Source organism: Puma concolor, chromosome A3, assembly GCF_028749965.1.
Source record: "Puma concolor isolate L17-30 chromosome A3, mPumCon1.1.hap2, whole genome shotgun sequence".
Taxonomy (NCBI): Eukaryota; Metazoa; Chordata; class Mammalia; order Carnivora; family Felidae; genus Puma; species Puma concolor.
Window position 1 is genome coordinate 74,450,190 of NC_141669.1, and position 20,312 is coordinate 74,470,501.

The window sequence follows — 20,312 nt, forward strand, 5'->3', positions numbered from 1 at the left end:
GCTCTCTCTCTAATGGTGGAATTTCAGGCATCAGGGAAGGCGCTCGCGAAGGGATTTCCGGTAGCGCCTCTATTTTTATCACACACACACACACACACACACACACACACACACACACACACACACACACACACACACAAAGCATTTATTCCCACCTCCCTTCTCCCAGAGAGGAACGCGGACACTCGGGACGGGTAGAGAGAGGCCCAAACTGGCAGCAGGGTTCAAGGGCGTGCCCGCCTCCGGGCGGAATCGCGGCGCCCAGAGCAGTGGAGGTCGGCGTACGGCAGAGGGCGCAGAGGAACTGCTCCGTCTGCCCGGAGCCCAGGCTCCCCGGCCCTGGAGCACCCTCCTCCCACCCGGCCGCCTCCGCGCCCCACCGCCGAATCGCTGGCTCAGCCTCCGAGCGAGTGTGGGCACCGTCAGGAAGAATCTTCCCAGGCCACCCCGCAGCTATCATCTGCCCCCTTATCCGGCCGCAGCCCATTTTCCGGTCAACCTAGTCCCTGGTCTACTGGCAGTCCCGGACGCGCCACACCCTCCACAGGCCATCCCTCTCCTCCCGCAGTTCCTTCCTTTCCAGGTGTGGCCGGTGGGGGAGGGCGGTGGTCGGGGAGGGGCGTGGTCGGGAGAACTCGGGCTTGGGACCCGGACCGTGAGCGGTTTTGTAGAAAGAAGCTGCAGGTGAGAGGTCAGAGCTATTTCACCCTAGGCACTGGCCCTTGGCTCCCTGGCTCTTGCGTGAGGGCCTAGAGCGCAGGACCCCGGGAAAGGAAGGAAGGCATCTGCAATGTTCGCTCCTGCAGGGCCTGGCAGGTGACAGGGGACATCGATATTGATTGGCTGAATGAATGCATGGAATGGAATGAAAGAAATGGGAAGTGGTCTGAGACCTGGCTCTGGCCAGCCCCATGCTGGCACAATACCTCCCAGTAGAGGTTGCCACACTCACCTTTGTCCTTGCCTGTCTCTCCCCACCACCATCTTCCCACCTCCCAGCTTTCCTTTCGCTTCCTGCCACTGCTCAAAAGCTTTCCCTAGCTGTCTCATCCCAATCCCTTCCCCTAGCTTTCAGATCTCTGTACAGTCTTGCCCCAACCTATGTACATACGTGGCACACTCTTCTGCTTGAACCTGCTCTTCAGCTACACTAAATCTACACAAATCTGAATATAACTTGAATTGGCCTTCCTCTGGTGCGCCCCCACCTCCTTTTCCCCCTATCAGCAACACCTGCTCCCTTGCCTCCAAATCCTTCTCTTCCGTCAAGGTCCAGCTTCAGATTCCATTCCTTTTCTTCAGGAAGCATTCCCTGACTTTTTCACTCCAGAGTAGGTTTTCTCAGCTCTGACCTCCTATAGCATACACTCCCTGGCACTTGATTGGTACCAGTTACCTATGATGCTTTATCATGTATGCTTACCTACCTATGTTTTCTCTCCCACTGCACTGTAAACATTTGAAAGTCAGGGTCCAAGTCTTATTTATCTTTGTAGCTCCTCCTTCAGTTTATCACACATTTATTGGGCATCTACTACATACCCGGTATAGAGTCTAGCATATATGCTCCCAAAGGAGTCTAGGACACAGTCCTCCATGATGACGTTGGGGATAAAAGAAGACAAAATGGGGCTTGAGGAAAAGTAGAGGGTGTGGCTCGGAAATGGAGCACACGCTAGGAAAGTCCCAAATGACTTTCTTTGGTAGCATTCAGCATCCTGGATTAGGAAGCAGTCTCATTCTCTAAGGGAGTGTCTGCCCATTTATGGAGTCACTCACTCATCCATTCCCTCATTCATTCATTCATTCATTCATTCATTTGATAAATATTTGTTGAGTCCTTACTTTATCCAGGTGACTCATAGGATTGGTCATACTGCAACCCCATAAGGGTTGGCTCTGTGTGTGTGTGTGGTAGGGAGCATTTGGTGTGAGTTGCTTCTTTGTCAGTTCCTGTTCAGAAGCATAAATCCCCACTGGAAATGGTTTTGGGAAATCCTAGATTTTCATGGAGGGGAGGAAGACCGTCAACCCTTCCTGAAGGTAAGGTGCCCAGACTTTGCCTTATAGTTCACTTTGGAACAGCTTACTCTACCAGACCATGTTCATTTCCAAGTCCTTTCCTTCTGTGATCATTCAAGGTTTTCCAAAGAGCCCTCTGAGGTTAGGTCCATTTGCCAGATGAAAAAGCTGAGGCTAGGAAAGTTAAGGTTTTCCCAAAGTCACTGAGCTACAGCAGGGCTGAGCCTACAGCAGGTCGTTCACATCTGGTCTCCTCAGCTTTATTGTAGGGGGCTTTGACCTAGACATCTTTGGGACCCTATATGTTACACTTTACACCCAGTATGTGTAGATGCTTAACACGCTCCATCTATAGGTACACCCAGGGCTACAGAGGAGACAATCAGAGGATATGAATCTCTGGCTCTCCACAATGAAGGAGGCAGGTCTCTGGAACAGGACATTTTAAATTTCAGATCAAAGTGGTGGCCCCCATTATATCTGCCCACTAACAACTCCCCAGGTCTCACTCAGAAATTTAATGGTAACTAATTACTGAATCCTAACTCCAAACTCTAATCTTAATGCCCCGATTCTAACCACTCCTTTAAATTATTCATTCCCTAATTCTAACCAGAATACATCACTCCACCCCTAAGGGCAACTCAGCACCTCCAAGATCCTGGCAGTCTGATGTTATCTTTAACATCCCTCATATAGTCCACAGTGGGCCAAAGCCTGCTGCTCTAGTATCGGGGAGCAAGAAGGTCCAAAATGAAGGTGCAAGCAGCCAGGGAGGGACTGGTAACACCATGGATTTGTTTTCGTTATGAAAGCAGCCAGTTTTTCTCCCCAGGTACCCAGGCCTTCATGTTGTCCCCAGGCCTTTCTGGAAGAGGGGGGAAAGAAATAGGGTGCTACTGGTTTTAGAAATATTTGAGAGAGGCCTAAAACCAGGCTAGGCTTAACAGAAGAGGTGAAGCATGAATGGAGGGATTCCAGCCATTCAACAAGTATTATACTAACAATTGAATGTGCCAGAGCACCCTGGCAAGCTGTGATTCAGATACAGTTCCTGCCCTCAGGCAGATTGCTATTTAGAGGTAACTGATTTTTTGGAGCACTGGCCATGTGTTAGGTACCTGTGTTACCTACTTTTCCATGTCATATTTTGTTTAATTGCTACAACCTATGGAAAAGGACTCTTATTCCATTTTATAGATGAAGGAACTGAGGCTCAGCGCTAGTGAAGGGCAAAGCCGAGACTTAAATGCTAAATCCTTTTCCTGCATTGCCTTTGGGCGGAGCAGGGGAGGGAAGTTTTCCAGTAACTCTGACATCTGTTCCTGAGTCAAGTCGCCTCCACTAGTCCCAGGCCGCAAGTGTGGAGTAAGGGGATTGGGCCAGATTCTCTCCAAGGCTCCGCCCACTCCTGCTATGCTGAGCCTATCAGATCGTAGGCTTTGGGGGTGGGGCCAGAGGCTGTTAGAATGGTAGCTTGCTGTCAGCCGTGGGTCAGATCCCAGGCTTCAGGAGTTCTCTGTGTTAGTTGTTGTCTTTTCCTTGGTGTCTGACTCTACCCTTTTCCCTGTTGACCACCAGGATTCCAAGTAACTGGAGAATCATGGCCTACTCTTGCTTCCCATTAAAGTCAAGGTCAGACTAGTTTTGTCCCCAAAGCACCAAGCCCTGCCTTATAGGAAGCACCTCTGCTTCCACTTTATGGTCACCATAAAATAATGTTATTTAGTTAATTGGTATTTCAGGCAACTACTTTGCCTGGCCTTGTAGAGAATGGCCCCTGCCCTTAAGGTGTTTACAACGTGGTTATATAAAAAAAAGAACTAATAAATAAGAGTACTGTAATAATAGATCACATTCGTAGAACACTCACTGCATGCCAGGTGCTGTAGCTTTTAATAAAGAGTAGCTCATTTAATGCATAGCAACACATCACAGTAACTTTTCCCCTGAAACATATAACAGGGGTGGGGAGAGCTAGGGGAATGGCATCAGAAGAACTTACATTCAAGTGTAAATCCTGCCCAGTGCTAGCTGAATGATGCTTGGAAGTTACTTAACTTCCAAGTAACTTCCAGAAAACTGAAGTCTGAGCTTCAGTTTTCATATCTGCTGAATGGTAGTGTTTTATACCCTATTAGTAAAGAGCTATTTTTGAGGGTTAAGTAGAATAATACTTATGAAATACTTAGCATGGTGTTTAGGATAGAGTAAGTGCTTAGGTGTTTATTCATTCGTTTTATAAATATTTGCTGAGTGCCAGGCACAGTTCTAGGCACTAACAATAAAAGAGTGAACAAAACACAAAGCCCACTTACTTGCTATGGCTTACTGAATCTTGGTTTCTTCTTTTCTACCTGTATATTTCCATTCAGTTTCATGTTGATTAGCTCATTTTAAGTAGATATATTTACTTACTTCATCTTTGCATCATCTTGGTCAAATAGGGATAAAAGAGGATTAATTCCATGGGATGGATGGAGAAACAGAGGCCTAGAAAAATTAGATGATTTACACAATACATCTGTAACAAAAGCTTAATCACAGATTGGTCTCCTGTTCCTAGCATGCTCTCCTTTAGGAATTTTCTCTTTTAGCATTCCAGACAGATTTATATCTTTGGTGAGGGGGGAAGACGGGTGGTGGTGGCTGTGAGCTTTCCTCAGAAAGTACCTGCAGAGAGCTCACTGTTGGAGGTTCTAGCCCCTCCCACCCTCAGGCTCTATCTACATGGGTGAAATAGAGTGCTGAGCATGATGGCATTAGGGCAGAGTCCTCCACCAGCACAGACAGATTGGTCCATTATGATAGAGAAGAACATATGGAGAAAGAGGTAAATGGTGATGGAGCACCCTCCCCCCACCCCAGCCCACCTAGCACCTAGCCCACTTTGGTTCTTTTCTGCTGAGACTCCTCCCATCCGTTCTTCCAAACTCACTGAGTTGATGCATGAGGATCCAGCAGGATTCCTGTGCAGAGTAAGAAAAGCACTATGAGTTGATTGGGTGTACAGGATAAGTAGGTAAGAAAACTTGTGTTTAGTAAAGCTGGTTCTCAAATTTATTAATGTGCAGCAAAACTTAGCCTAAGCAAAAGTCAAAAGAGTGGGCAAAGATGATATACAAGCTTCTTCATTCATGGAAGAGCTACTCAGGATTGCAACACATTGGCAATAAGTCCAACAACAGGGGACTCATTGAGTGAAACTGTGGCTTTCTCTACTCTGGAATGTTAGGTAGCCATGAACAATTTTACTACAAAATATATTTCCTGACCTGGGGAAATAACCATGATATATTTCTTTTTTTTAAGTTTATTTATTTTGGGGGGTTGGGGTAGGGACAGCAAGAGAGAGGGAGAGAGAATCCCAAGCAGGATCCAAACAGTCAGTGCAGAACCTGATTCGGGGCTTGAATCCACAAGCCACAAGATCATGACCTGAGCCAAAGCCGGACACTTAACTGATTGAGCCACCTAGATGTCCCATCATGATATATTTCTAAAAGGTAAAAAGCAGACCAGAATATCAGGGAGATCCTCCAGGAAGAGGAGGCCAGGTCCAGCTCTCTTTGACACCAAAGAAAGCCTGGCCTGATTTATTTGTTTGTAGAGGCACGTCTCAACAACCTATAAGAAGTCCATCTTCTATAGAGGGTTTCAGAAATCAGTTTCAGATTCTCCTTCCTTCACCCTACCTTTTTATTTTGTAACCTTAATCCTTGATGTAACCTAAAGTCCAGTAGGAGAAAGATCACACGAAAATCATGTTATTTCCTCTCAGGCTCAGCCAGGGCCTTTGCACAAGCTGTTCCAACTGAAGGAGCTCATCACAGAGCACATATCCCCCTACACACACACACACACACACACACACACACACACACACACACTGCCCCCAGATCTCAGCTCAGTCATCACTTCAATTCATCTGGGCCATCTTCCTTGCCTTGACTTCCCTAGCAGGTCCGTTTCCTCTCTGATACATCCTCACAGCACCATGTACTTCCTTCTCCTTTGTTTACATTTATTGTCATTATATGGTGAGTGTCCTCCATCTATGTTGTCTCCCTCTATGGCAACAAAGATGGTGGCCACGGATACTCTCCACCCTCTTTCCCACTCAGCATGATTCTTCCACAGGTTCTCAGCAGATGCTGGATGCATAGATAGATGAATGACAAAGAGATGGACAGATGAGGCTGCAGGATCTAACCAGCAGGAACAGAATGATTACAGCAGATGTCTCCAGGGCAGGATGGGCTAGCTCTATACTTAGAGGAGTAGGTGCAATTTCAGGGTCACTAGGACAGCCCTCCTGGACCTGCTCTCCAGTGCCTGATATCCCTTTTACAAAAGGAGACAAAGCCTTTGTTCCTTACAGTGTATAGAGCTCAGGCATGAATCACACATTCCTGGAGAGGAGAGAGGTACTTGGTGGCTTACTTACATTCATGCTAAGGGATAAATGACTAATAGAGTCTTTCCTAAGAGCAAATTGTGATGGGACGTGGTGTATGCAGGAGGGGAGAGGAAGTTAGGGAGCTAGGCTAGGTCCCCAAATGGGGAAAGGACACAGAAAAAGGAGTCTTAGGGCCTGATGCCAACCTTGACCCACAGTGTCATTTTGCCTTTGCTGCACACAGCCTGGTCCTACTGGGTATTAACAGCCTTTTTGGTAAATCGGGTTCTGCAAATATTTGACGTCTGGAAAACTTTCAACAAAGATGGCGTTCAGAAGGCTGGCTCGGAGGCCCCAGGATGACAACCTAATTATGTTCCTTTTAATAGCTCCTTCCCAAGTGCTCAGTCAGGGACATCTGCTCTGCCACGGTTGCACCTTCAGGGAGGAATATTTTTAACACTGTGATGCCACAAAAGGAAACTTCTGAAGGCTGGATGAAAATGGCCTCTGCATTCACAGTGCCTCAGGGCCCAGGTAGGTAGGGCCTAATGCTCTCCCCTTTCCCACCTCCACCCCCTAAAACAGGGCCGGGCTCCTTTTCACAAGGAGAGGTGTTGGCTTACAAGGAAGTGGTTGTTATGTGTGTGTGTATGTGTGTGTGCTTGTGTGTGTGTGTGTGTGTGTGTGTGTGTGTGTGTGTGTGTGTTTTAAATATTCCTTTTTCAGATTTCACAGAGGTACATTTGATGTGCCAGGCTGCCTCACCCAGCTTCCATATAAGTGGGGTGTCAAAAATAACAACCAAGAACACAGCAAATCCTTTGATGCCAGCCCTCCCTGCATGGTACTGGGCCCTGTCACTGCTTCTGCTAGTTAACTATTCTTACTCCACACCCCAGAAGAGGAGCCCCCTGCCCCAATACAGATGCTAGTTATGTCAGAGGAAGGAAAGGGGAGAAAAATAAGAAAGGAAAGGATTTCTGTGGTTTGTTTACTAGAAGACTAGCTTGCTAGAAAGGCCACAGGCTGACAGGCTAAAGATGATGTGTCTTAAGGGAGGGTTCCTGGGATCAATGAGTACAAGGAGAAAAGTGCAAGGAGCCCAAGAGATGATCTACTCTAAATTCTAGCCTCCTTTTCTTCAGACAAGTTACCTGAGGCCCAGAGAGGTAAACAGACTTGCTTAAGGAGTTAGCTTTGATGCTTGGGTTGGCTCTCCTGTTTTTAGTCCAGAGTTTATTTTGGTGAGAGCTGCTCTATCAGTTCACCAAATCACATTGGCAGACTCCTGATGGAAGTGTGGCCTCATTATCTAGGAAGGCAGTTCTCTTTGTCGGAGTAATACCGTGGAGCAAGGAGGAGAAATGGGTCGTCCTTCTGCCGGCCAGATCACCTGGTCTGCTCTGGACTAGACACTCATATGCCCATCAAGAAGGAGATGCTGGGCAGCTGAGCATTGTTCTGTGCTGTGTTTACGCTAATATTTTCAACCCACATTGAGATTCAAGCTCATCATAAAGGTGTTTATACTTACTTCAAGTCCCTTCCATGCTTCTAGTGAGGACAGAAGAAGAAGCATTTCCAGAAAAGCTCCAAGGAAGGGCAAGTGGAGTGCAGGGTAAAAGGTGCTGCTCTACTCCCTGAGCCAGAGATCTTCATTTCCCAGCTGAGTCCCAGGACATCTAGCTCAGTGCAGCCCTCTCATTACACACTGAACTTGTGTTGCCTCTTTTCTTCAGCTCTCACTTGACCATCATAGAATTCTCTGGTTCCCTCACCTTTCAACTTCAGCCTCTGTTGCTAACCAGTTGCCCATTCTTTGGGTCTTACTTACTCAAATTCTGGAGAGGGAATGTGATTGACTCAACTTCCCTTTGGCTCCAGATGTTCTCTCTTTGGGGTGCCAGTTTTTGGATGCACTGGTCTTGGGTCAGGGGGGAGCTTCAGGGCCAATCCTTGTGCACTCAGCATAAGAATGAGCCTGTCGCTTGCCCGAGGGAGCTCTGGGGCCTGGTGGGCATCCCACTGCCTGGCCTGAGCAGTATTCACCATGGTGGAGATGCAGTGTTGGAAAGACTGAGGGATCTCTATGGGGCGGCAAAGGCAAGACAAGACCTTGGTGATAAGGCCTAGCAGTGGCTCTTAAAACTGAAGAAACAAGTGCTCAACAGTCACCATGATGGAGAAAATCTAGGCAGTGTGTGGGGAGGGTTGGGGAAGAGCAGGTGCACAGTATGTAGTAAGGTTGGTGTGTATGGTGAACTTGCCTTATTCACAACCTTGACCAAGGCCTTGACACTTATAATCAAATACTGTGACTATGACTATGATTACTACTACCATCACTACCACTACTCCTTCTCCCACTCCTAGTTAACACATATTCCATGCCAGACACTGTTCTAAGCACCTTCCATCTGTTAACTCCTCTAATCCTTATAATGCCCTCTGAGTAAGTACCATTCCCATCTTACCTACGTAGAAACTAAGACTCAGAGAGATTATGTGGAGCCAAGGTTATACAGCTAATAAGTGGAAGAGCTGGGATTCCAACCTGAGAAGCATGTGTTTTTAATGGCTTTGCCATGCTGCCTCCCTGATAGAAGCAGGTGGCCAACTCCACTATGCTTTTTGAGAGGTACCATTGGGCCTTAATACCCCAGAATGTTCCCTCAGTTCTATCATGCTTGCCCTCTCCCCTCTGGTTCAGAAATTCCTGCTCTTAGTCACTAATATAGTGGAAGATATGGTAACCTCAGGAGAGCCCTTTGCCCTCTCCCATTAGACCTTTGGTCCTAAGCAGATGGGCAATAAGCATGGTGACTTCACTCTTAGGAGTTAGTTATCAAAGCCTGGTGGTTAAAGGAAGTGGCAAAAGTGGTGAAGAGATCCAGGGTTAACCTTGAACTCAGGCAAAGAAAGAAACCCATACATGGTGTATTGTACTGAGAAGCCTCAGGGAAGAAACCCTCCACCCCAATACCTATCATTCCATCATTATAGGTCTAGATCAGTGCTGACCCACAGAACTTGCTATGACAATGAAAATTTCCTATATTTGTGCTGTCCAATTTGGTAGCCCCTAGGCACATGTGGCTACTGAGCACTTGAAATTGGCTAGTATAACTGAAGAACTAATTTATTTTATTTTATTTTATTTTATTTTATTTTATTTTATTTTATTTTATTTATTAAAATTCTTTTTAATTAGTGTTCTTTATTTTTGAGAGGCAGAGAGAGACAGAGCATGAGTGGGGGAGGGGCAGAGAGAGAGGGGAACACAGAATCTGAAGCAGGTTCCAGGCTCTGAGCTGTCAGCACAGAGCCCCACGCAGGGCCTGAACTCACGAACCATGAGATCATGTCCTGAGCTGAAGTTGGATGCCTAACTGACTGAGCCACCCAGGCACCCCAATTTAGATCTACAGTTAAATGCCACATGTGGTTAGTGGCTATCATAATGGTCAGGGTGGTTCTTGAGGCCTCCTTGGGAATATACATCCTCTGGGAGGCTCAGACCTTAAGCATTTCTTTGCCAAAACTTTAGTTCAGGGAGTGCAAGCTAGGCATAAGGGTGTCAGGCCAATGCATTTCATTTGGCCAGTATGAGGCTTTGGAATCTTTAATTCAAATGTCTTCAGCCAAGCAGGCATCTCCAGCCTCCATTTCTCCTGGTTTTACTCCAGGGCCAAGTCACACATTTTGCCACCTCTGAAGGAGTTTAGCTGCGCCCAGCCTCGGTAAAAGCCTTCAATGATTCTCAACTTTATTTCATTTGCTCCTTACAGCAGCCCCAGGATAGAGGTAGAGTTGAGACTGTTATGCCCATTTTATGGGTAAGAGAACGAAGGTTCCCAGAAGCACCTGGAAGGGCCATTCTCCAAAGCCAGCTCCACCTTTCTTGTCTCATTTGAATAGACACTGGAAGCCCGGCTTACATCTGGGGTGTTGACGTGGCCCTCGTGGAGGAACCTTGCCCTGCCCTAGCTGCTGGCACTCACAGCCTTCAGAATGCTTCTTCCCCAGCACTCCATTCTTGTTTTCATTCAAACATCACCTTGATTCATTTTTAATGCAAGCCAGCTGCTGTTCTAAGCCTTACTTAATATACCACTTCCACTGCCTGCCTGCCTGGAAACTTAGTTCTTCCAGAGTTGAGCACACTTGGGGTCTATCAGCAGATGCATCTGGGTGAACTGGGAGGAAAAGAATTCAACCTTCCAACTACCACCAGCCCAAGACTGCTCCCTAGGCCTTCTGTCTACATGGAACCTGATCTTAGTCCCATCCCAGTTTTCCATCGGCACTGCTTATCTGCTGGATTCTGGAATTTAACACCTGCTTGACCCATGCCCTGTTTCTGAATGACCGCCTCTGCCTCTCTCAGCCACCTATCAGGGCTCCCACTCAAGTTTCCTGCCTCCCTGAGCAACCCCACACTGAACTCTGTCTGCCCCCTCGGTCTTTCCTACCACTTACTTTCCCTTTCTCTGGTTGACTGCATGTTTATACTACTGTTTGATTATGGCTGAGGAAAGAGACCTGCCTGCAATCAGGAGGTGCAGGTGATATGGCCTTGGGCAAGTACTTTGACCTCGTGGAATCTCCATTTCTAAAACTGGGATTTTTCAGGGGTTGTACCAGATTAGTGGTCCAGACTAGTTAGACCAGATTAGATTTTTTGAACTGTTTTCCCTAGGAGGGTTCCTCAGAGACTGCTTTGCTACATAGAAGCAGGGGATGGAGGGGAGCCAAGTGGATAGGAACTTCAGGATTTCTTCTATCCTCTCCAACCGGAGAACCCACTTTGATATGATTAATGGACCTGGGTTCTGAAATGCTGCACAGAGAAAGAGGGATTGAAAACTCCAGATTATCCATAATTAGATGATCCAAAAAACCTCTTACAGCTCTAACAAGGTAGAGGCAAAGTCTTTTCTCCCCAGTGAGTTATAGGCCCTTGCAGGCAGTTTGTGTGTAGACCACCCAATAGGAGCCCAATTGCCTATAACCATGTGCCATGTGCCATGGCCGCACATGCCTACTAAGTTAAGTGCCTGTGCAATGAGGGAAGGAACATCGGACACTCTCTTGTTCTCTTCTGTGGTGTTCCGTGTGTATCTCTTCTCAACAGCCAGATGGAAAGGCCTTACTTTTACACTTCTTGAGCATTCTCCAGAGAGCTTCTAGCACAGGGCCTGCAGTCTGACCTCAAACCCTTTCCCTAATTGAAAGATCAGGGCATGGCGGGGTGGGGTCCAAAACCCTGCGTGTGAGTCCCACCTCCTTTACTGCCTCCATGGTCTCTGACAGGGGACTTCAGGCCCTCTGAGCCTTAAATTTCTCAGCAAGGTAATACTGCTTATGATTTGTTTATTATTTTGAAGTCAGGCTTTATACCTAGACCCCTCCCTCTTGTCCTGAGGTATTGTGCTCTCCCCAGTGTGGGAGGGTGGAGGGATATATTAATTGTTTCTACAGAGTCCACTTGCCCAGGGTAGAAACCACAACGGAAAGGTTCAGAGTTGAGCTGTGAGAAGCAATAGCTTGCTAGTAAAACCCACACAGTAAGATGAGTCTTATAAAAATGACCAAAGAGTGACAGAGGCCAGAAGAACTGTTTTAGAAGGGAGGGGAAAAAAAAGAGGTGGTTCATAGAGGGAAGCCATGGACCCTCTGGGCTGTGACCAGCCCACAGCACATGAAACAAAGCCATGGACCTGCTTGACCTCAGAGTCATCTTCCCATCTCTTAGAGCTTATGTCTACGGATTGTGACTGGTGTAGACCCAGCATGTCCTGGGGGACAAAATAATGAAGTCAGCAAGGTTTGTCCTCAATATTACTCCTTTGCTTTCTCTGTTCCCTCTCATTTTTCCATCTTCAGATGCCCAGAGCCTGTGGGACAAGGAAGAAGGAGAATCCAGGGACAAGAAAGAAAGAGTGTATTGGAGTAGCGCTCTCTCCTGGAGGTGGTGGTGACCGAATGTGAGGCCTCTCTCAGAGGGGGCTACATCTCCAGGGAATCTTGGAGAGAGGAATTCCCAAGCCAGAGGCCACGTGTGACCCGCAGATGTTTTTGGTTTTGGTCAACATCATGGTAACCTCAAGAGTTTTGTAAGAAAAAAAAAAAAGATTTTACATAAAAATTTAGATTTCTGGCTTATTTTAGAAAATGGAAGAACTGAAAAGTACTGGCCGCACATGCCTACTAAGAACTGGTTGAGTTAAGTGTTATCTCCCCCTTTAAAAGAAACCTTTGTTCGCTGGTTTGCTGCAGGCCCTACCAGTCCTTATTGCTCCCTGTCATTATCTCTGGCCTCCTCCTTCCAGTTATGCCACTGCCTGGCTCCTGTAGCATCTGAGCTTGTGACCTTTGACTTCATCCAAAGAAATTACACAGTAATAGGAGCACAGAGAACCATGACGGCAATATTTCTAGGCAGAGGAGCATCTCCTTGTTCTTAACATCATTCCATTTGGGAGCCACCCTTCCTGGGAGAAGTGAATGCTGCTACACAGCCTCGTGTGGAGCATGTAGACTGCCAAAGGATTTGGAAAAAAAGTTCATAAAGATCTGCCAGCTCCCTGCCCCCACAGCCTGCCCCCTCCAGCATCAGTAGTTGACCATTTCATCCTCATCACCAGTGAGTTCAGGCCCCGATTGCTCATTCTCTGTGACCCAGGATAGAGTCACCTTTGTGCCTGAGCCCAGCCTGACCTTGCAGCCGGTCCCATTATTAGGGCCCTTTGCTCTGTACCAGCTGATCACAGAGTCTGGGGCTGCCCCTCATCTGAGTGCCTGCCTTGGCTTCCTACCAGCCCTGCATTGCTCTGGGGACTAAGTTCTGCCCTGCCTTCCTAGGCAAGGTCCCTAGAACACCCGCTGCTGCTGCCAGAGTCCTTGAGCTGCAGGAATTTCTTCCTTCTTCCACCTCTGCCTTTCCCAGAGGCTGACCTGCCCTAACCCCTTAGGATAGGCCTTATCCTGTTGTGTGCCCAGCCCTGTGCATGATGCTGCCAACACAGGTAAAATTTGTCCAGGGAGTGGGGTTTAGGTGGGATTTTGGCTCCCACTGGCCATCTTTGTGCAGCTTTTGTGCACAACTGCACAATGACTCTGAATAGGTTCCCTGGCTCCTGAGCCCAGCCATTGCTGTTTGGCCTCATCCTCCCACTGATCTGGCTTCCTTTCTGATACCTATCCTCCAGTTCCTCAGCATTTCCTCTCCCTCCTTGTCTCACATCTAAGCCTGGAGAAAAAAGTGATTAATATAATAATAATTTACATATTGAGATTTTGTCCGAGGCCGTATACTAAGTGCTGCGCATGTATTATCATATTGGATTCTTACAACCACCATGCCATCCCCATTTGCTGGCTGAGAAAACTGAGGCACAGAGAGACTGAGGAACTTCTTCAAGGCCCAGCAAAAATGGGTGACAAAACCAGGATTCAAACCTACGTCTGTCTGTTGCCACAGCTTACGCTTTTAACCACTCAACTCTGTTTCCAAATCAAAGAAAGCTAGAAGGGAGGGAGGCTCAGAGAAACCAATAACTTGCCTAAGATCACACAGTTCAGTGGTGGAACTCGAATTCAAACTCAGGTAGGTATTCTGTCACCAAGTCCAGAGTCCCTTCACCTGTTGCTGGTACTCTTAGGCTGCCTCTTTCACTGTTCTGTTTGCTTCTCAGCTCCTGGTGTATGATGGGGCACAGGAGGTGCTCAGGAAACCCTTGCAAACCAAAGGACTTACCTCGCCTCACTTGATATGCCTTGTTGGAGCTGTTCTCTCATGGACTCCGAATTGCTTTGATATCAGCCAGGATGGCCTTGCCCACGGACATGTTTGCTCTTAGCTCAGACCTGGAGGGCCTGGAATTCCACCATAGAATGTAGTTTTCCTAGAAGGGGGACAGAAGACTATAAGGAATTGAATTTAAAGTCCTAATATTTCAGGATCCATGAGTTTTTCCGAAAGTTTTCTAAGAGAATATGGGGAGTATGAGAAAGTAAAGTTCTGATTGAGAGTAGGTTGGGAGAGGACAGTGGGACAAATCTGGCACAGCAGGGTATGAAGACAAATTCTACTTAAAGTGGTTTTCCAGAAATCAGAGCCTCTTGATCCTCCTTCTTGAACTCTGTATCTCTGGGTTTGACCTTGTCTTTGGGCCCTACAGTCCCCCGGTCCAGGTCCTTCTTCCCAACTGGGGAGGTTAGCTCAGATACCCCTGGGGAGAACTTGGGGACAGGCAGGGCCCTAGTATAGAGCCAGCAGAAATGCCAGCTTCACAAAGCAAAGCTTCACACCTGTCCCCTTCCAGCAGTCCTATGCCTGGCCATCGCCCCTGGAAATAGTCCTGCCAAGCAGCTTGGCATGTTAGTAGCTCTAATGGACAGTAAACTTTGTGCAAGCTTGTAAGAGCTTTGGATTCCCAGGCTCCTTGGTGAAAACAGGTTTCTTAGAGGCCCATATCAGACTTAGTTTCTGGCAGCATGGTTGGGATTAAGGACTTTCCAGAACCTTCACTCAATTCAATTTAAATGAGCAAGGATTTACTTAGCCTCTCTGAGTGCCAGCACAGTTTCTGGAGACCAGTGTAGGAGATTCCACTAACTCTTCTCCTATTCCAATCCTTTTTTACATCTTCTAGTAGCTCAATTTTTTTCCTTCTTTTTTTCTTTCTTTTTTTTTTAATTTTTACAGTTTGTATTTATTTATTTTGAGAAAGAGAGAGAGAGAGAGAGCAAGAGTGTGCAGGCAGAGGAAGAGCAGAGAGGGGTCGGGGGGAGAGAGAGAATCCCAAGCAAGCTCTGTGCTGTCAGTCCAATCCCATGAACCCAGAGATCATGACCTGAACCAAAACCAAGAGTCAGATGCTTAATCGATGGAGCCACCCAGGTGCCCTAGTAGCTGAATTTTCTTAAAGCCAGCATTTCATGTTTCAAGGCTTTGGAGTAAGACAGACATGGGTTTAAATTCCTCTGCCACTCACTAACTGCATGACACCCACCAACACTGAGCTTTAGTTTCTCCATCTGTAAAACATCAAGCTCATAGGGCTGTACATGAGAATTAAATGAGATTGTGCATGAGCTTAGACCAGGGCCCATCACCCGGAAGGCCGTGATCAGTCAATGGTAGCAACCAAACCAATAAGCAAATAAAACTATAAAGCCTCCCTGCTCTTATAAAACATCCCTTTGCTCAGACACCTCCCATAATTTTCTACCACACATAGGACAAAGTCCTACCTTCTTTACCTGGCACTCAAGGCCTTCCACATAGAGCCACATTTCAAGTGCTTACTAACTGCATGTGGCTTATGGCTGCCATGCTGGACAGCACAGAATAGAACATCTGATGGTTGCAGAATGTCTACTGGGAAGCCCTGTTGTAGCTGGTAGTATAACTGGGTGGGGGGTGGGGAGCAGAGAGTGTGGGGAGGGGCAGGGTGAATGTTTCCATCCTGGTATCTGTTTATTTTATAGGGAACCTGAGCCTGTGGCCTCTCAGGTGTCGGTTCTGATTCCTGATGAAAGGATCTGAGGTGAGGGCCATAGTGTCCTGCTGTCCTGGCCTCTAGCCAGGTTTTCCAGTTGTTTCTAGGTCTCAGCCTTAGCTGGACTGGGCTGAGAGTGTCCATCTCATGGGCTGGGGAGCCATCCAGTCCCTCCTGGGCCCTCTGTTTTCTACCTGCCCAGCTTGTACCTTCTTTCCTTCCTCCTGGCTGGAGCTTTTCCTCCCAGTCTCCTGCAGTCTGCTAGTACTTCACTTCTCTCATCCCTCAGGGCTCTTTGGCTTCCCTAGGCCCTTCTTCCCACCACCTGGGCCACAGGGTCTGCTCTGAGGAGCTGGGCAATCCCCGGGGGATCTCTTCTTTAGGACCCTCTGCTGTACCCTATTTTGCTTGAATTGTTTCAGGGGCAGTGTGGTCTCTCTGGCTACAATGCCAGCCCCAGAGGGCTGAGCTGTTATCTCCTATTGATTTCCCACAGCACCAGAGGATGAATGAATGAATGAATGGATGAATGAATGGGTCTGACAGGCAGTGAACCCCTCCTGTTTCTACCTGCCACCCTTTGCCCTTGCCAGGGACTCTGAATAAGAACTGTGAGGGATGGTCTTCTGTCCTAATTTAGGCCAGCAACTCCACATAGGAGTCAGCGACAGTGACACTTTGTGTGTCCATCTGGGAGAGTGTTGGAGACTGTGAATGATTTCTGCCTGGGAAGGGTAGTGGGTATTCGGGAGTTTTGGGGGTGGGAAGGTGGATTTTGAGACAGAACTGGAAGAGAAAGGCACAGAAGTGGGGGGGCACAATAGCAATGAGAATAGTGGGGGTGGGGAAACACAGGGAAGAGGGTGGGAGAGAGGGAAAGCAGGGCACAGAGAGAGAGGGAGAGATCCTTGCCTTGCACATCTCCTGCCCCCTGACGTGGCTGTGCTGATATCCCCAGCACTAATTGCTTCAATTAATAATACTGCTCTATAAAATTTCAGCAGCTGAGAGCAAGTGCAAGGGAAGATGACATAATGCATTAATAATGCAGGCAGCCAATGGAGCTGGGCTCCTGGGGAGCTCCATTAAGGAGCCACTGCTGCTATCCTCCTCTTCGCATCAGCTAACACTCTGGGCAGGGCAGTGAGCGTCCTTGGGCCTCTGCAGACTGCTGGGCTTCGGAGCTGTGGCTGCAGAGGCAGCGCCAATGGACAGGAGGCTGGGACGGCCTCAGCCTTCCCATAAACTCTGGAAAGCACTCCTCCCCCATTCTTTGATCTGGACAATTGACGTTTTCTCAATCTTATGTAAGTGCTACACACTTTTTCAAGATTGCTGCCTTAAATCCGCCCCCCCTGCCCTGCTCCTTCCCGACCTCTCAGATTAGCAGCCCCTCCCCCACCTCCACCACTGGCTGAAGTTCCTGGAGCAGCTTTCCTGATTGTTTTAAATCTCCATCTCATCTTTCTCTTTGCATCTGCATCTCAGTCTTTTTGTCGCTGTCCCTTAGGGAGGGAGGTAATCCTCTCTTTCAGGACAAAGAACCTGTCATCCTAAACATGTTCAGCTGGTTTCTCTCAAGTCAGCATCAGCATCACCCAAAGCCCTCTGTAAGCGTCTGCACATGCACAACAGTCTGTCCCCGAAACTGTGCCAAGGCCAGGGGCTAAGTGTGGCGCTGGGAACAAAGGGGCCAGCAGCAGGCATCCAGATCCTAAAGCTGCAGGTCACTACGTGGTTTTATACTGGTGCAAAGCCAGCTCTTTTCCCACTTGCCTGCAAAAACCAGTCCTTTACCATCCCAAAGAAACCCTCTAATTCAGGGCTTCTCATTCTGGGGTTTCTCTAAGAAGATGCTTCAGAGTGCCGCAGAACCCCTGGAAATTGTATGCAATACTCTTTGTACATATGTGCATTTCTCTGATAAGAATATCTACAACATTTTCCTGTTGTCTCATGGGTCCTGAATCCCATGAACCTCAATAATCTTAAAATCCAGCCCTAACCTCCTTGGGCAGTTAGGTCCTTAGGTAGCAGAGGTATTTAGATGGATCTTTCATTCCATCTCTGCATCTATGGCTCTAGATGAGGCCCTCTGTATCTTGCCTGGATTGCTGTAGTCAAAGTCTATGTCAAAGGGGGCCACGGGCTAGAAATAAAGAAGGTGAGAAGAGGCCCAACATTCATCTACGACTCAAGTGAGAACGAACACTCATGCTTCAAGTCTTGGCATCCAAGCACAGCCTGGTGCCTCTCTTTCACGGTAGGACTGAAGTTTGTGTTGGCAATTCAAAGTGTTCTCCAGAACAGGCTTCCTTTCCAAGGAAGAAAGGTAGGAGACAAACATGTGTTGGGCACTTTCTATGTGCAAGGTTCTGTCCCAAACAGTCTGGTGTGATCCTGCTCACATACCAGGAAGGCAGATCCTCCGGTCCCACTTCACTGAGGAGGAAACTGAGATTCCAAGAGGTTAAACAACTTGAGTAGTAGAGTCAAGATGTAAACTGAGGCCTTTTTGCCATTCAAATCTAGCACCTTCCATTATATAGAATTACCTGGCCTTAAACAGTAGCTCTTGGAAGGGCATTTTCTGGGAGCAAGCCTGGCTAATTCCCATCTCCATGTTCTCATTTCTCACTGCCTGTTCTCCACATGTCTAAGTCTTACCCTCTTAAAAGAGACCTCACTTAAATCCTACTACCACCACCAAGCTTTTTCTAGATAGATTTTCCAGAGTGACTGCTTTGTATGGATGAATGATGTGAGTGGATGTTAAGTATACAAAGGGGTGGGCTGCAGTGGACACTATTGATTTTTAGCCAACCTCCATTTTCCCATTTATTCTTGTCTAACAGATCCTGATTTCTATAGGATATTTACTCCTTTTTCATTCAGTGGACAGTGACCCATCTCCAGCCCAGGAGGGAACTGCAGTTGGTTTAAGCCAGTCACAGAAATGCTACTCCCTCACCAGTGGTCAGCCTAGGAAGGGGCATGTGACCCAGTTCTGGCTGGTGAGATGATGGGAGAGATCGCAGGGGAGCTCCTTGGAAAGAGACAGTCTCTCCCTCTTCAGTAGGATATTTCCATGCCTGGAATTGCTGTGGGCATCCTGTCACCCACTACTCAAGGGGGCAGAGAAGTAGGAAAAGGACTTCTTGAGCTGCTGTACCAAGCATCACGAGCCTGCCTTCCTCTGAGCCTCTGCTATGAGAGATAATAAACTCCCTTGCAGTTAATGCCAATTTGAGTTGACATTTTTTTGTTATTGCTGACAAAAACCTCATAGCTGATACATTCTCCCTTCTTTAACATACAGTATTTGTACTGTTTGTCTGACACGTATCACATCAATTGCCTTATCACTTCTTTTGTGTTGTTGTCTTGTGTTGTTATTTAACTTTTTCTGTGTTTATATCTTGTCGGTGAAGACTACACCAGCTCTTCCAGCCCACATAGATGTTCTCTGAATTTTTATAGAGATTCCAAATAGCAGCCAAATCTGTCATCCATTCATTCCAGAATATTTATTAAGCCCCTATTATGTGCCAGACTCTGGGCAAGAGCTGAGGATACAGTAGGGAACAAGACATGGTCTCCACCCCTATAGAGCTTACAGTCTATTATGGACAGAATGTTTGTGTCCTTCCCCCACCCCACCCCAATCCATATGTTGAAATCCTAACCCCCAATGTGTGGTATGTATTTGGAGATGGGGCCTTTGGGAGTGTAGCCCTCTCGAATGGAATTAGTGCTCTCATAAAAGGGATCCTGGAGGGCTCTTTTGCTACCATGTGAGGACACAGAAGATGGCCACCTATGAACCAGTTAGCAGGTCCTCACCAGACACTGAATCTTTTGGTACTTCGATCTTGGACTTCTCAGACTCCAGAACTATGAGAAATAAGTATTTGTTGTTTAAGCCATCCAATCTATGGTATTTTTGTTATAGCAGCCTGAATGGGCTAAGACACAGTTTTATTGGACAACCTGGATGTTAATCAAATAACCTCAGGAATAAATCTAGAATGATAGCTGGGAAGATTAATGAATGGAACGACCCAGAGCTATGCTGTGGTATAGTAGGGGGGCATGCACTAGCCTGGGGGTAGGGAAGGTGACTCAGAGAAATTGAGATCTGAAGGATCCAGGGAGCAAACTGGGTAAAAACTAAACGGGGAAATGCATTCCAGGTTGTGAAAACAGTAAGACCTGTCCTCTCTGCTCCATCCCTACTATCACTGACCTGATGCAGGCCCCATCGCTCTTCATGTGGATTATTGTTGCTTCCTAACTGGGTTCCCAGCTTGCAATTGTGTTTCTTTCAAGTGCATCTTCCTCCCAGCCATGAGAGTTAGTTATTAAAAATCCTTTGGTGGCCT

General features: G+C 47.3%; 2 long non-coding RNA genes across 2 annotated transcripts in view; one reads left to right on the forward strand and one right to left on the reverse strand.

Annotated features, from left to right (window-relative positions):
* LOC147582536 (uncharacterized) overlaps positions 1–20,312 on the reverse strand; it is a 124,360-nt gene that overhangs the window by 44,543 nt on the left and 59,505 nt on the right. The window contains exon 3 of the long non-coding RNA XR_015249232.1: positions 14,184–14,331. This is a non-coding gene — a long non-coding RNA (uncharacterized LOC147582536). The remainder of the gene's footprint in view (positions 1–14,183; positions 14,332–20,312) is intronic.
* LOC147582537 (uncharacterized) lies at positions 368–15,100 on the forward strand. The gene is made up of 4 exons (XR_015249234.1): positions 368–583; positions 6,811–6,958; positions 12,311–14,033; positions 14,122–15,100. It is a non-coding gene; the product is annotated as an uncharacterized LOC147582537 (long non-coding RNA).